Source organism: Dysidea avara, chromosome 1 (assembly GCF_963678975.1).
Source record: "Dysidea avara chromosome 1, odDysAvar1.4, whole genome shotgun sequence".
NCBI classification, from domain to species: Eukaryota; Metazoa; Porifera; class Demospongiae; order Dictyoceratida; family Dysideidae; genus Dysidea; species Dysidea avara.
This window is the reverse complement of record NC_089272.1, coordinates 6,130,550-6,146,748: the sequence shown is the minus strand read 5'-3', so window position 1 is coordinate 6,146,748 and position 16,199 is coordinate 6,130,550. Positions and strand designations below refer to the sequence as shown.

The following is a 16,199-nucleotide window of genomic DNA, read 5'->3' as shown; positions in this document are numbered from 1 at the left end:
TTTACATGAATGTTTTGCTAGAATTTACTTCCCTGCTCTGTTGGAGTATATCAATCTTTTAAACAAGCTTTTAAGAGGGCTCATGTCTCCTCTGTTAATTCTTCACTAAAAGGTGAGCATAAGTGATAATTGTCACGGAGAAGAGAAGTCGAGGAGCAGTGAAATTGACCGCTTCTTAACTGAACTTTCTCTCAAGTGATTATTAAATGTTAAGTCAGTATATTTATACAATGCTGAATATGATGACATAATAAATATAATATGTGACCAGGCCTGCGAAAATAGGGCATGTGGGCACATGATTTTTGCCTACTTTTTCAAACTTTCATCACTCATACCTTTTTGTACCATTAAGCTATGGTAATGCAATTTTCAGCTCTTAGTAAGCATTTAATTGGCATTATGATGCAAGTTACAGAATGGAAATATTCTGTTCCAGTACTAAAATATGACCTGTAGAGTGACAGGGTGTAGTTTGTGCCCACATGCCCTGTTTTCGCAGGCCCAGTCACATATGTAATGTTACATCATGATTAGATTACATACTATTAAATGATGAGAATAATTAAATTTTCAGCTTGTGACACTCCGGGGGAAGGAAAAGAAAATACCAACGGGATCATCTTGTAATTGGTTATTTATTCTCTTACGTGCTTCAATGGCAGCCTTTCTTGTACTGGGATTCTTGACATCATTGACACTGGGATTAGGAGATTTATCCTCATTATCAATCATGGATTTAATCTCCAGAGAATATAAATAATTGACTGATCTTTCCAAGATTGTTTTATTAAACAATGGTATCTTCACTGAATGAATCCGAGAGTCCTTGCCTTTTATCAGTTCCACTACTTTAGCCAATTTCCACGCCCTGCGTGGTAATCCATCATCTCTTAAAATTACAATTTCACCAACTTCTGGTTGTCTACGTACTTGTGATTGTGGACCTTTATGTACCAGTGGTAAGCTTTCTCTTAAATTGAGTAGATAACCTTTGGTCCATTCATTCCAAAACAGTTGAAGCTGTTTTTGATTCTTCCTCCAGTACTGCAACAAACTCTGTGTCGAATTCAATTTGGGAACATATTCAGTATCTTCAAAATTATCCTAAGTGTCAAAGGGAATTGCATTGCTTTAATTACCCACTAAGAAATGTGATGGGGTAAGGACAAATCTTGACTCAAACTCTTCATAAATATAGGTTAATGGACGAGTGTTAACAATAGCCTCCACCTCTGAGAGCAACGTCATCAACTTATCCCAGTACAACACTTGTCGACCCATCCCTTTCCTTAAGGCTCTCTTTACCACCCCCACTAGACGTTCATAAAATCCGCCTTGCCACGGCGCCAGTGCGGTAGTAAACTCCCACTCTATGGCTTCATATGAAAAGAAACTCAACACTGCCTCATCTTTGTGTACATTTCTCCATTGCTGATCTAATGCTGTCTTTACTAATCAGAATTGTGGAGCATTGTCAGATATGATGGTAGTTGGCTTGCCTCTTCTAGCAATGAAGCGCCATAAACAGTCAAGAATAAGTTGTGCTGATAGTCTTTTCACCAATTCTAGATGAATTGCTCGCACTGCTAAACAAGTGAATAAACAAATCCACATCTTCTGTACTGTGTTGCCTTCCTTGACATGTAAAGGACCAAGATAATCCAAGCCAACATACTTGAACGGATCCGATACTGAAACCTTTTCCTTCGGCCATGGTGGCATATCAGGGAGACTAAAAGATGGACCATTATGATGTTTACAGACTACACATTGATACAATATGTGTTTAACTTCTACCCTTCCATGAGAGATCTAGTATTCTTGTCTTAGCTGATTAAGAGTATGGGGTACTTCTGCATGAACCAGATGTCCATGAACTTCCAAAATTGACAATTCGTAAAATAACTTCCCCAAGGTAATAACTTGGGATATTTTGCTTTATCTCTGATGTCAGTGTAAGTATACCTCCCATAACATTGTAAAATCTCAAACTCATCTAGTTGTAAGCCAAGCTGTTTCTGTAAACAGTGGCGCTGTTTCTGTAAACAGTGGCGCCTTTTCTGTTTAATGGCAATAGAAACTGCTGTAAAATGATAATGTTGAATAGTGTAAATCCACATAAGTGATGCTGACTTAATTTCACGCCATATAATAGGACCAGTATCCACTAACACTCTAAAAACGGTAATCAACAAATGAAAGCTTTGATGTTTTCTTCTATTTTCTTCTTGTAACTTATTCCACACCTTCATCTTAATAGATCTGAAGACATAAACTGAAACTCGTAACAATCTCCGCAAAGATGAATAACATGGCTTATCCATCCCAAAGAGAAACACATCTTTATTCCCTTTTTCATCAACTCCAGCCACCATAGTACCTTCAGCAGAAGACTTAGAGTTTCTGATTTCTTCCAAGTTTTCTGGAGTTATCTCAGGCAGATTCCAGACTGGCCAGAAGATATGATTACTCCCCAACCACGATGGACCATGCCACCACAATGGACAATGATTAAGCTCAATAACTGACAAACCTCGACTAGCTAAATCAGCAGGATTTTGACTAGAAGCAACGTATCAAAATTTAAATTTCTGCTCATCTTTATTTCCTTTATATGATTCTCAACAAAAAACTGATAATGGCTTTGTAGTCTTCAGCCAGTGCAACACGCACACTGCGAGTCAGTCCACAGTATTTTTCAGATATGTTAATTCTCAGCTCATGTCGTACAAAATTAGCAGCTCTGACTCCTATTAAGACTGCCATCAACTCTAAACGAGGTATTATAAGCTTTTTAAACTGTCTAGATTTTCCCTTCCTAGTAGGAACTAGTCGCATTTTCAAAACACTAGATTTGTACAAACAATACTACTATCAGTGATTCTCAGATAAACTGCAGTAGCATAACACACAAGTGATGCATCACAAAACACTAACAACTGATGGGTTCCTCCATCCTTCATTCCCACAAAACGTGGAATATGTTAACAAGGAATATTTTAAAACATTTCACAGATTAACTTCCATTTTTTAACAAAATTTTCAGGCAAAGGACAATCCCAAGACAGTTTATCTATCCTCCATAATTCCTGTAAAAACACCTTTCCATGGTAAGTAACAGGTATAATGAGACCAATTGGGTCAAAGATTTTCACTACAAAATTCAATACACGTTTTTTGCTACAGTATTCACAGTAGATACCTTGTCCACTCCAGTAATATTAATCACATCTCTAATTCTATTCCATAACCATCCAAACACTTTAACTCTGTCATCTTTCATCAGAGATACTTCATCAGCTGGAAGTAGACTCAAGAATTCGTTTGAGTTTGAGTACCACTCACGAAGATTCGTTGATGCTCTTCAGAAGATAGCCTTTGCTTCTTGATAAATATCAAAGGCTTGTTTACTAGACTTAGCCCCAATCAAGACATTGTCTACATATATTGTTGTGGAGTAAATTGACTTTTAACTGTTGAATTGACTAATTATTGTGTAATTAGACTACAGCTAATTATTATGTTGTTTATTGTTCTTATTCTGGAACTATCTCCAGACTTCTAGAATTGTAGTCTATAAAAGAGCATATTGTTGTACAATTTGTCAGTCCGCTTGAAATCAGTCATTAAAGTTGCTCTGTGAAAACCTTTCTATTACAACAGGTTATGGGCCCAGAGCGTCTTGCTGCGTTTATTGGCTTTGAAGACTGACGCCTCGACTGGAAGAGGAAGGCAAGGCTTCAAGCAATTCGTCTGGAGCAGACGAGAGAGAGACGCGCTACCCTTGTGACCTTTGACCTTGGCTCTGGCTTACAGCACTTGGGACTGGCAGAACGATGGCTGAAGTCGACAGGTGGTCGATAGACAAGCTGGATTCGTCGAACTGGCCGACGTGGAAATTCCAGATGAAGCATCTTCTGCTGGCGAGAGGGCTGTGGGGGCTGGTCAACGGAACGGAGGCTCTACAGGATGAAACAAATGCCCAGCAGCAAGCGGACTACAACAAGAGATCCCAGAAAGTTTTCTCAACAATTGTAATGGCGATAGGCTCATCGCAACTCTACCTAGTAACTTCGTGCGAAGGTCCAGTAGCAGCATGGACGGCCTTACGGAACCATTTCGAGCGTGAGACGCTCGTGAACAAGTTAATGCTGAGAAGCAGTACTTTCGCATGGAGATGGAGGAAGGAACTTCTGTTGAGGAACACATCAAGAGAATGAAGGTGTTGACGGACAGACTAGCAGCTATCAATGCTCCAATAACAGAGGAAGGCCAGATAGTGACGCTCCTAGGGAGCCTACCTGCTACTTATTCCACCCTGGTGACAGCTCTGGAGGCCAGAGACACAGTTACTCTTGGCTATGCTCAACAGGCTCTAATCAGAGAGGAGCAGAGGCTGAAGGGACTGACAGGTGGAAGTGTAGCTACAGGAGGTAGCACAGGGTGAGCACTACTTGGAAAACAGTCTGATAAGGGCAGAAAACATAGCCAGAAGAAGGTATGTTTTTTGTGTGGAGAAACTGGTCACTTCTGTAGGGATTGTCCGAGAAATCAGCAGAGTTCCAGGCCTAAGCACAAGGCAAAGCCTGTTAGTACTGAGTCTGTGGGATCTCACTCCGATTGTGACACTGATGATGGAGCATTTGGAGCGTCATCTAGTTCATGTGAACCTGGGAGGTGGATAGTTGACTCTGGAGCATCAAGCCATATGACACCAGTAAAAGAGACACTGGTTGATTATGTAGAGTTCGACAAGCCCCAAATGGTTTGTCTAGGGGATGGCCGAACTGTAGAGGCCTTTGGAAGAGGAAACGTCCACCTCTCTATGGTTTTTAGCTCATGTAGTCCTAAGAGGATTACTATGTATGATGCTCTTTATGTACCTAATTTGAAATGTAATTTGTTCTCAGTTAGAGCAGCTGTCACAAAGGGCAACGTTGTCAAATTTGGAGAAGCCAAGTGCTGGATTCATGGGAAGAGTGGCAAGCTGTTAGGAATGGGAACAGTTGCTAGCAAATTGTACTATCTAGACTGCCACACTGTTGCTCAGGACCATGTGACTGTAGTATCAAGACCTCAATCTGGAAACACTGCTGACCTTTGGCACCAGCGTTTGGGTCACTTGAATGGAGGTCAACTGAAAGAGATGGTTACCCATAACATGGTGATGGGAATGAAGATTCCCAAGGCTGAAGATCTTTCTTTTTGTGAGAAGTGTGTGGAAGGGAAGATGGCTAAGATACCTTTTAAGTCAGTGGGAGAGATTCGCTCGGTAAGACAGTTACAGTGTGTGCATAGTGATGTATGTGGGCCTATGCCTACTGTATCAATTGGAGGTAGAAGGTACTTTGTTACCTTCATTGATGATTACACAAGATGTTGTAGGGTTTATTTTATGAAGAATAAATCAGAGGTGTTTGACAAGTTCAAGGAGTTTGAGCTCTGTACTACTAATGAGTGTGGTAATTTAATTGGAACCTTGCATTCAGACAATGGTGGAGAGTACCTCTCAAAGGAGTTTGAAGAATACCTACGAGCTAAAGGAATACACCACGAGCTTTCAGCTCCATATTCACCTGCTCAAAACGGTGTTGCTGAGAGGCTGAACTGCACCCTGATGGAGTCTGCACGTACTATGATGGCTCAAGCAGGACTTTCAGAGAAATACTGGGCGGAAGCTGTGGCTACCGCAGCCTACCTGAGAAACAGAACAGCCACCAGGTCTCTGAAGAAGATGACACCCTACGAAAGATGGTATGGTCGTAAGCCAAATCTTGCACATCTTAGAGTGTTTGGTTGTGTGGCTTACACGTATGTTCCTGATAGTAACAGAAATGGAAAGCTGAGCAAGAAGGCTGAAAGGTTACGTTTTGTTGGATACAGTCTTCAAACAAAGGGATACCGCTTGATTGATGAAAGCACATCGAAAGTCATCATACGTCGAGATGTCATATTCAATGAGGCTGATTTCCAAAATGACCGAGGTATCAACAAGAATTTGGATTGTTTCAATGATTATGTGATTCCTGAGGGAGAGGAGTCAGTTGTACAACAACCCAATGACCAAGGTCAAGGTCAACACCGGTATCCTGGAAGACAGAGACGTCCGCCAGTAAGGTATGGCATTGATGAGTACACACACGTGGCATTGCTAGGTGGAAGCCAAACAGAAGTTCCTCAGAGTATTGAAGAAGCTCTACAGAGTAGTCTTTCTAAGAAGAGGCAAGAGGCAGCAGATTCAGAGTTCCGGTCACTGACAGAAAACAACACATGGGAACTAGTAGAGCTGTCCAGTGGAAGAAAGCCAGTTGCATGTAAATGGATCTTTAAGACTAAGTGTGGTAGTAATGGAACAGTAGAGTATGATGAGGAGAAGACTAGCATGTGGATGCACCAAAGGCAGTACATCCTAACGCTTCTGGATAAGTATGGGCTAAGTGAAGCCAAACCATTCACAACACCAGCTGATATTAGTGTTAAATTAGTTAAGGATGATGGAGTCAGTAAGTCTGTTGACCAAGTATTTTATCAGTCCATGGTGGGCAATCTGCTATATGCAGCCACTGCAACTAGACCTAACATTGCCCAAGCAGTGGGAGCTATGTCAAAATTTAACTCCTGTTCCACTGAAACTCACCTTACTGCAGTTAAGCGAAGAACTACGCATACTGATGTTAAGTTTCACTTTGTGAAAGAAGCTCCAAGTAATGGATGTACTGAATTGATTTATTGTCCAAAAGAACAAATGGTGGTAGATGTGTTAAAACCTCTCTCATGTGACAGATTCGAACATTTTCAGCTGGAGATGGGACTGAATACCTTACCCAGTGTCAAGTCAATTTAAGTGGGAGTGTTGTGGAGTAAATTGACTTTTAACTGTTGAATTGACTAATTATTGTGTAATTAGACTACAGCTAATTATTGTGTTGTTTATTGTTCTTATTCTGGAACTATCTCCAGACTTCTAGAATTGTAGTCTATAAAAGAGCATATTGTTGTACAATTTGTCAGTCCGCTTGAAATCAGTCATTAAAGTTGTTCTGTGAAAACCTTTCTATTACAACATATATATTACTCATGATATTCAGGGCTAGTGGTGTCCCTTCCTTTTGAAGATGGTATTTCAATGTGGCATCCAATAAAAAAGGACTGCAAGTCAGTTCAAACGGCACTCTACAGAAACGATACACTTCTATGTTATCATCATTCACAATAGGCTTCTTCACATCTTTCAACCACAAAAACCTGGTAACATCACGTTCATCATCTTGAATAGCAATTTGAAGAAAGGCTTTCTCTATGTCTGCTAAAATAACAATCCACTGAAGCCTAAATCACATCAGAACTCCAGGTATGATTATAGGACCACGGTGTAGACAGTCATTCAAACTACTTGAAGCACTCTGTATTTTTGCTGAACCATCATAAACTATACGGACCTTTGTTGTAGCCTTCGAAGGGGTCAACACAGAATGGTGAGGTAGGTAATATTTCCTTGTGTTAGTCAAGGTAGAATTATCAACTCTTTCAATCATTCCTTTCTCTAACTGCTGGCGTAATATAACAATGTATTTCTGTATTAACTCAGGATCAAGTTGAAAACAATTCACAAGTGACTTCATACATTTTACAGCAAGTGTGTAGTTATCAGGTAAACAAACATTGACTTGTTTCAATGGCCAGGCAATATAGTATCGCCCTTTATTAAACTTAATACTTTCACAAAACTTGTGCAGAACTTCATCATCATCATAATCTGGTGAAAGGGGATCTTTAATCCCTATTGCTTCAAGAGACCACAGATTCTCTAAAGAGGGCTTACCCATACCATGGGTATCCGTCAAACAATACAAATCTTGCTTAACATCAGCAGACACAAATAAAGTATGATAACCACTACTGTTATGTACAGAACAATAATTATTACTATTGCTACATTTGCTTGTGACAATATATCCAAATTTGAATGACAACATGAACATACAAGGGGGCAAAGTCATCTTATTGCCGCCAACAATGCTCCAGAAAAACTCAGATCCAATCAGAATGTCCACTGTTGATAACTCTGCTTCAATAGGGATATTATCAGCTAACTGGTTACTAGGTATCAATTTTAAAATCTCCAGATCTTTCCGAGACAGTGGACTTCTTTGCTGTAATTTGTTTCAGCACATTGGCTGAAAGTGACAAATATGAACCATCCTTTGCCTTTACTTTAAAGTTTACAACATATGTATCTACCTCTCTTGTTTTCTCAGCACCAAATGTGGACACAGATAAGTGTTCCTCATACTCACAGTACAGCTTCAGTTTTTGTGCCAGTTTGAGTCATAAAAGTTCTTTAACTGGCACTGTCTAACAACACTAGCATTAATAAAAATCCTTCCATCTGAGCTCTGCACTGTAACATTTGCAGTTTGTAGTAATACTAGTTGACTAGCCGCTAGCAAAGATTGAATAAACTGAGTATCTGATTGACCGGCACACTGCGTGGCACTTGTAGACTGCAACGGCACCTTGCCAGCAGCTGTTAAGGTAGCATCTCCTATACTAGTAACATTATCAGAACGTGTGACACAAAAGGAATCATTATTAGTATCATCACCAGACAACTTTTCTTACATAAACAGCGGTTATGATAACCTCTTTTCCCCACAATTGTCACAACATAGCTTAAGGAGATTAGGACAGCTCTTCAAAACGTGACGAGGTTTCAGGCAGATAAAACAATGCTTCTTTTCATTTAATTTCCTTTTCCTAGCCACAAGCGTGGCATACCTATCACACTGATCATTATAATGGTCACCATCACAAAATATACAAGGTCGCATAACCGTCTGACTATTCCCTTTGCCACTGAAACTAGCAAACACTTCTGCTGGGGTGGTCTGAGATTGGTAACCTTTCTCCTTGTTAGCGGGACAATAAACAGACCTTTGCCCTATACCCCAACCTTTATTGCTGTCACCTTGTACTTGTAGCTGACCCTTGGTGTTATAAGTATAACGAAAAACATTTTCTTGTACTCTTATGTACTTTAAAATTGCCTTTCTCAGATTCTCCATATTCCACCTTTCAGTGGGTGGCTTAGATTCTTCCAACTTGATAACCACTTCAAGTGGAAATTTTAACAAAGCTAGTTGGATTAGCATTATTTGATTGTTAACAACCTCCCCTTGTAGTTCTAATTGCCTCAATATCTTTTCTATTTGCTCTTATGTTTTATGGATTTCTATAAATTTATTAACCGACCTTGGAAGACTCTGCAGCTTAATATACAAGGATTCAATGATAACATCCACTCTTCCAAACTTTCCTTTAACAGAGTGACTGCTAAATCATATTTATCATTTGTGATTGCTATACCAGAAATGGCTGCTGCTGCTGCAGCACCTCTTAAAACACCCTTAAGATAAGTAAACTCTGACACTTTCAACAAACTTTGTTGATCCACAGATGTAGTAAACATTTCCCAAAATTCAGTCCATTGCTGAACGTCCCATCAAAACAAGGCAGTATTTTAGGTAACTTTACCTTAACACTATTGCCTTGACTTAGGCTGCCATCTAAAACACTTTGACTTGAGAGATTAGAGTCGGCATTAGACTGGTCAAACGGAGAAGGGTTTAGGACAGGTGGGTTAAGCATTACCCTTTGCTGGCTCAGCTCAAATTTACGCCTTATGCATTTTAATCTTCCTTTAAGCTGGCGCTGAAGTGATCAAATGAAGCCGTACAAGACTAATGGGACATCATGTTTGTGGCCATTAGTCTTGAACACGGACAACTAGTAGAACACGGACAACACGGACAACTAGTAGAACAAAGCAAAGCACTTTGAAATATTGAAAGAACCAACTCTATCAGACTGTCAGGCTACTATTGTTGATACAAGTAACGATATTCACATACTAACTTCATCACCTTATCAAAATTCTGATAACTTCACGGTGAACAACACCAGCTGTCATTGCGTGATTACTGCTTTATGGAGCGCGCCCTGGCCAGTTACACTGTCTTACAATTCGTGAAATAACTCCATATTTATGTACCATAGACCCTCGAAAGTTGGTAGAGGCACTGGTGAAACGTTTCTTTACAGGGCTATGGAACGATTTTTCGTGATTCGCTGTTGACGGACGTGATATCACTTGTTGAAAAATGCGGGTTTACATTTTACCAGTTTCCACGTTGTTATCGTTAAAAAGGATTCCATAGAGTTGTTCTACAAGGTGAGAAACCATAAGAGCCAAGGCGGCTTAGTGCTAGGTTGTTTCTGGGGTGAGTTATTTTTAAAATCGGCTCGTCGGCTCGTAAGTTCAGAGTTTAATAGCCACAAAATTAAAGCGGGTGATTTCACGGAACCTGGCATGCTAAGCTACAGCATTACAGACTATCATATGAACCTTTTAAACGTAGACTACATGGTTCACAAGCGGAGTTCTCCACCACCCTAAAATAGCTAATTAAATGTGTGGGCTAATTTTATTTGTGACAAATGGAAATTATACGGCTTCACATAATTACTTCAGCACCACCTTAAAACAAGCTATAATCTCACCAGCATTCATTAACGTTTCAATGTACCCTTCTGTACCTTCTATTACTCGTGCATGCTCCTTTTCCTCCATGACTTTTTCCTCTGCTTTCAATTTGCTCAGTAGTATGCCCCACTCGTGGTCACATCTTTCTAGAATAGTGACATTATTATTAATACGTTCTATATACTCCTCTATAATTGCTTCCTCGTCTTCCACGTCTTCTTCATTAATAGGCAAGACAAGAAATTTCTCTGTGTCCTCCAAATATCCTTGTATTTGATCCTTTGCGGGTCCAAGTAGCTTATGAATTGGCCCAGACATCTTTGCTCAGTAGCCCGAAATGTGAGCATGCTCACTGTGCCAATAAACTGTGTCGCAGAGAAGAGAAGTTGAGGAGCAATGAAATCGACCGCTTTTTAACTGAACTTTCTCTCGAGTGATTATTAAACGTTAAGTCAGTATATTTATACAATGCTGAATATGATGACATAATAAATATAATACGTAATGTTACATCATGGTTAGATTAATAATATTAAATGATGAGAATAATTAAATGTTCAGTTCGTGACAATAATTATACTACTATAAATTATTGTGCTGCACTGTATACTGTTACTTACTCATTTCCGTGCTGCTAAACTATATTGATGTGTTAGCTATAGGTTCCTGCTGTATACTGTATAGGTTCCTGCTGTATACTGTATAGGTTCCTGCTGTATACTGAGAAATGTAACTTTTAATAAAAGGTTTCCTGAAACCCTTGGAATTTCCCCTCCATGTGTTCTTGCACTTAACTTCATACAGTAAAAAATACAAATCCTAGTATGAAAAAAGTGTGTATGTCTAGCAGCAAGCTTGTTGGGTTAGTGTTGCTAGGAGCTCAACTACTTTGTGTTTAGCCAATTATATCAAGTTCTAGGCTTGGGTGTGGTGTAAATTGTGCCAATCCATGTAAAAAGGTAAATGTATCATGTTTTGGCATTGTTAATAGCACTGCACAAGGCACCAAGTGTTAAATCATGATTATGGTAGAAATTACATCGGTGTTAGGTTGATTACTCCAGTTCAATTTAGTTTTATTTTATAGATCCTGGTGACATTAATCTGCTGCTAACTATACTTTCACTTGTTTTACACCAAGATTACTATCTATAAGCACCTGAGTGGGAAAGTTGTGTAGTCAAATTGAGATTTTCAGATATTTTCCTCTATTATAGGCTGATCAAAGTTTTCTATTATTAACCATACTTTGTATGTGACTTCTATGACTACTACTGCATTGTGAAGAGGTTTTGACTATCATTTCTTTGTTTGTTTTCTGTTTAGTATGTTAACTTGAAGATGTCATTGGTAACCCTACTTATGGACTACAGACCTCGATTGAGGCATTTTGTGTTTGCACAGTGTTAATTAACTGAAGGATCATATTAATCATTAATGTATGATATAATCTATAAGTATAGGAATTTTAAACTAGAGTAGGGACAATGTAGTACTGCTGCAATATAAAAGTACTGAATTGGAGTAGTAAGTAATGTCCAGATACTGTAAAACAATAAGAAGTAAATATTCCTACTATGCTATGCAGACAAGCTGGATCAGAGTACGTGATGTCTGGATACTATTAAACAATAAGAAGTGAATATCCTTACTACGCTATGAAGATTCTACAATCAAAATACACAATAGGGATATTCACCTCTTATTGTTTTACAGTATCTGGGCATTACATACTACTCTGATCCAGCTTGTTTCAGTACTTTTTACTGTAGCAGTATTACATTGTCTCTAGTCTAGTTAAAAAAATTCTTCAGTTTTTTCTTATAACTCAGTTATCTGAACCCCTGGGGTAGTCCATAAGTCTGAAAAGTCCGTATCTCTGAAACTGTGTATAAATAGCTTGAAATAGCATAAAGAAAAAGTTTAATTATCAGTGCTTTCAATTACCCTAACAGAGCAGTCACTACTCTAATAGAGCAGTCATTTTGTAGTTAGGTTAACTGAGAATCCGGATAAGTGGGGTCCGGATAACTGAGGTTCCACTGTACTTGTTTGTGAACTTTCTGTCAATTCATGAAAGCCAGCTACTGTCACATATCTAAATACTGCTACAATTGTCATATTCATGAGTGAGATCATATTCATGAACGAGATCATGATCTAATTATTCATAAATTGCAATTCAACTGTACATATACTACTGATATGCACCGACTGGTTCCACCAATGTCTGGAGTAGCTATCAGACTAATTCACTTACATTAGGCTTGAGCCAATTATGCTTTGAAAATAGCCTATTATGCTTTTGAGCAGTGCTCAAAAATCCAGCCTATTATGCTCAAAATTATGCCTTGACCCTTAAACCAGCACGCGCCGATATATTGGCATTTTTTTATAAAGCTCAAATAGCACAATTATTATTACTAATGGATGAATCTATGATGGCTTCTAAACGGCAGTGTGTGAAGCTTGTCTAACTACATTAGTCCAAAAACCACCTATCACGAAAACGTACATTCATTGGGCTACTTAGACAGCGATGAATAACCATTGTAACAACATTCTCTCACTTCTTATGATGAGCTGAAGATCGATGTCTGGTTTCTGCTACCTCGTGAACGCATGGTCTGGAAGCCATTTTTATGAATGTCTGACTCATGTGACATTTATATGCCGTGATTCTCCAATGCGTGGCACAGTGGCGTAGCCAAGGGGGGGCAAGGGGAGGCATTTGCCCCCCCCCCCCCCCCCCGTCACTAAGTGATGTTTTTTAAAACTTTTGTCTCAAGCTTTCCAGTAACTGACACGCATCCCAAATTATTGTTTGTGCGGTACTACGCGAGTGCACACAACATTCAACTCGTTTGTGAATGGTGATAATAATACGATGATTTCCTGCACGTTACAAGCAATTAATAAAATGATGCGCTAAAAATAAGGTATGCCCGAATCCCCAGGGGTTCCTCCGTATAGACACTAGGCCTTCACCGAACGAAAATATTAGACACAATTCTATATTTAGCCTACACTACTCATGTGATATTGCATTTTTCAAATCTAAAGACAGATGACCCGCTCAAAGTGACTTCACAAGAGTCGCAACTCAGAAGTGACAAGTGATATGCAATGATGCTACAAACCAACGAGATGATAAAGTGTTAAATCATAGATAATAGAGTAAAGGGATAGGAAACGCAAGCGATTTCCGGTTTGATTGCCGTTACGCGTGACTTGAAAGGACAAGACAGTTTTGTGCTCAAGCATGGGAATTAGTGTTCTAAGCAGCGTAAATAGTAATCCAACAGACTACAGCAAGTATTTAGGTCTATATGTGAGAGATTTTGGCGAGAGAATTCAGACCGTAGATTTTGTAACAAAGCGTATCGCATTAACCGTGATTGTTACACGTTGTCATACTTTCGCTCACAGTACCTTCATGCCTCGTCCATACCGCTTCTTTTATAGCCGGTTCCACTTTCGAATCTTGTGGTAAGCTAGGCGTGTCACCAACACAATCTTTTACCGTTGCGTTGTACTGCAAGGTGGTTTAAACTTTTGGTTAAAAATGGAAGATACTTAGTCGTTTCTTCAAGCAACAGTTCCTGTTTTGCTTGGATATTTCCTCTGGTTCCCTCTGTTAAATGGTAAGGAATAGGTTTATCACAGTTAAAAGGATAGAATATATTTACGAAGAAAGTTAAGTGGTTTAAAGTAATTTTTGGGCGGTTTTTTTCACTTTCAATCTCCTTTAATTTTGCGTATAACTTCCTTGAGGGTTGGTACCATCCTATTTCCCTCGATTACTTACTTGAGTTCACTGTAGCGAAGTTTCACAGTCGTTGGTTACAAAATTCTGTCGTTACAACAATTTGTTTCTCTTTGATACAGGCGCAGCAAGCGTAACGAGTATGTTCGTGACGTACTAAACGGAATTCTAATAGAAATGTACGTATTTTGTGACGTCACGTTATTGCGTTTCCTATCCCTTTTAAGTACTCTATTATCTATGGTTAAATGGACCAACTTTATTTTCCCGACTTAATCACACTGGATCTTCGTACAGTGTAGTGGCCCGGCATGCCAGTAAAATTTTTTTTCACTTTGTCAGTCAGTCAGATGATCTGTCACAAGCTTACAAATTCTGCTAACAGGAAAGGTATAGAGTTGGGATTTCGTGCCAATACATGGCGTTTCAATTTCGCCGGCTGAAGTGAGTGAGCTCGTCATACTATGCCAGTGTGCTAGGACTGCAGCACAGACTGTGGCTGACATAAGTAACCGTGACACATTGTATTTGTACTAAAATATTCACAATATAGTTCTACTGGATTGTGGGCGAATTTGTTGGAGTACAGTTGTGGCATGTGCGACGATGCTCGACGAAAATATTTCCATTCATAAGTGATAACTGGTAGCAATCAGTAATGAAGTAGTTATGTAGCTAGTTACATAAGCTGTAATAATACAACACCGTATGTTGGCTAGCCCATATTGGGTCATTAGCCTTTTGTGCAATTATGAACAATGTCAAGTGTTTTGTGGGGGATGCCTGCCCCCCCCCACCACCATCTGGCTAGCTACACTCCTGGCGTGGCGAATCTACTAGCGTTTATTTCAGCTCAATACAATAAACTGGGACGGAATTATGATCCATTTTCTGGAGGTATGTATTGGCATGCATGTTTTAATTGCGTAAATGTTGTTTCTTGGCGAGTTTTGGCCCCATACATTTGTCGAAGGGTAAATCCCTTGGTATCATATTATTCCTTGTTACATCACAAATATAGTGGCACAAATTGCGTAGCCGTAGAGTTATTAGTTCAACAACTACAGCGTTTTGTTTGAGGCCATGCGTAAAAGCCGATTTATCAGCGTATGCGTTTTCAGTGCATTGTTACTAAAAATTACGTGCGGGTTTAAGGGTTAAGAATCAAGATTATGCTCTAGAGTTGGCTGTTTTATCAGTACTTCCTGACTGTTATATTAGAGTAAGTGACTTCTCTATTATAATATCTCTTTTTTTTTCTGTAAGTGTAACTAATTAGCCAAGAAACAATAAAATTGCACACCTTCGTGATATGAAATGCAGCAATTAAGGTGTAGTGTGTCCATGTTTTACTTTATTTTTGGTGCAAACATTGCGCATTTATAATTTAAAATCTTGATAATCATCCTATTATGCTGGCATAATGCTTGATGCTTTTGCTAGCCTATTATGCTCGAAATTATGCCGGCATAATTGGCACAAGCCTAACTTACACACAGCTATGCCAGACTAACACACGTACAACATACTCGTGCTTTGTGCATACCACTCCACAAGCAGTCCACTTCCTGGTGGCAGGCAACATCTTGTCTACAATGGAAAACAGCTCAACAAACTTGTATTCCAATATGTTGGTGCAATAACACTGTGAAATGTGCATGTCTGGAGGTTGAAGCTGTAGTGTGCTATGGCCGCTTTAGCATATGGAAAGATATAACTAAGACAATTAGTGCACATATTGTATGCATATCAATATGGCTGTCAATATGACAAAGGTGTCTTCTTAAAGGTTAACTGCAGTGGAATTTTTACCTACCCTTTTTAATGTCTGTGTATGTTTATTTACTCATACAGTGCACAGAACAACAATTTTTATAATGATGTGTT

The 16,199-nt window shown here is 39.2% G+C and overlaps 2 protein-coding genes across 12 annotated transcripts in view; both read right to left on the bottom strand.

Moving 5' to 3' along the window:
- The window catches only part of LOC136254412 (N-alpha-acetyltransferase 50-like), an 854,489-nt gene that overhangs the window by 547,647 nt on the left and 290,643 nt on the right, over positions 1-16,199 (bottom strand). The window lies entirely within an intron of this gene.
- Positions 1-16,199, bottom strand: part of LOC136241556 (uncharacterized) — an 81,787-nt gene that overhangs the window by 9,448 nt on the left and 56,140 nt on the right. The gene's annotated exons all lie outside the window — the stretch shown is intronic.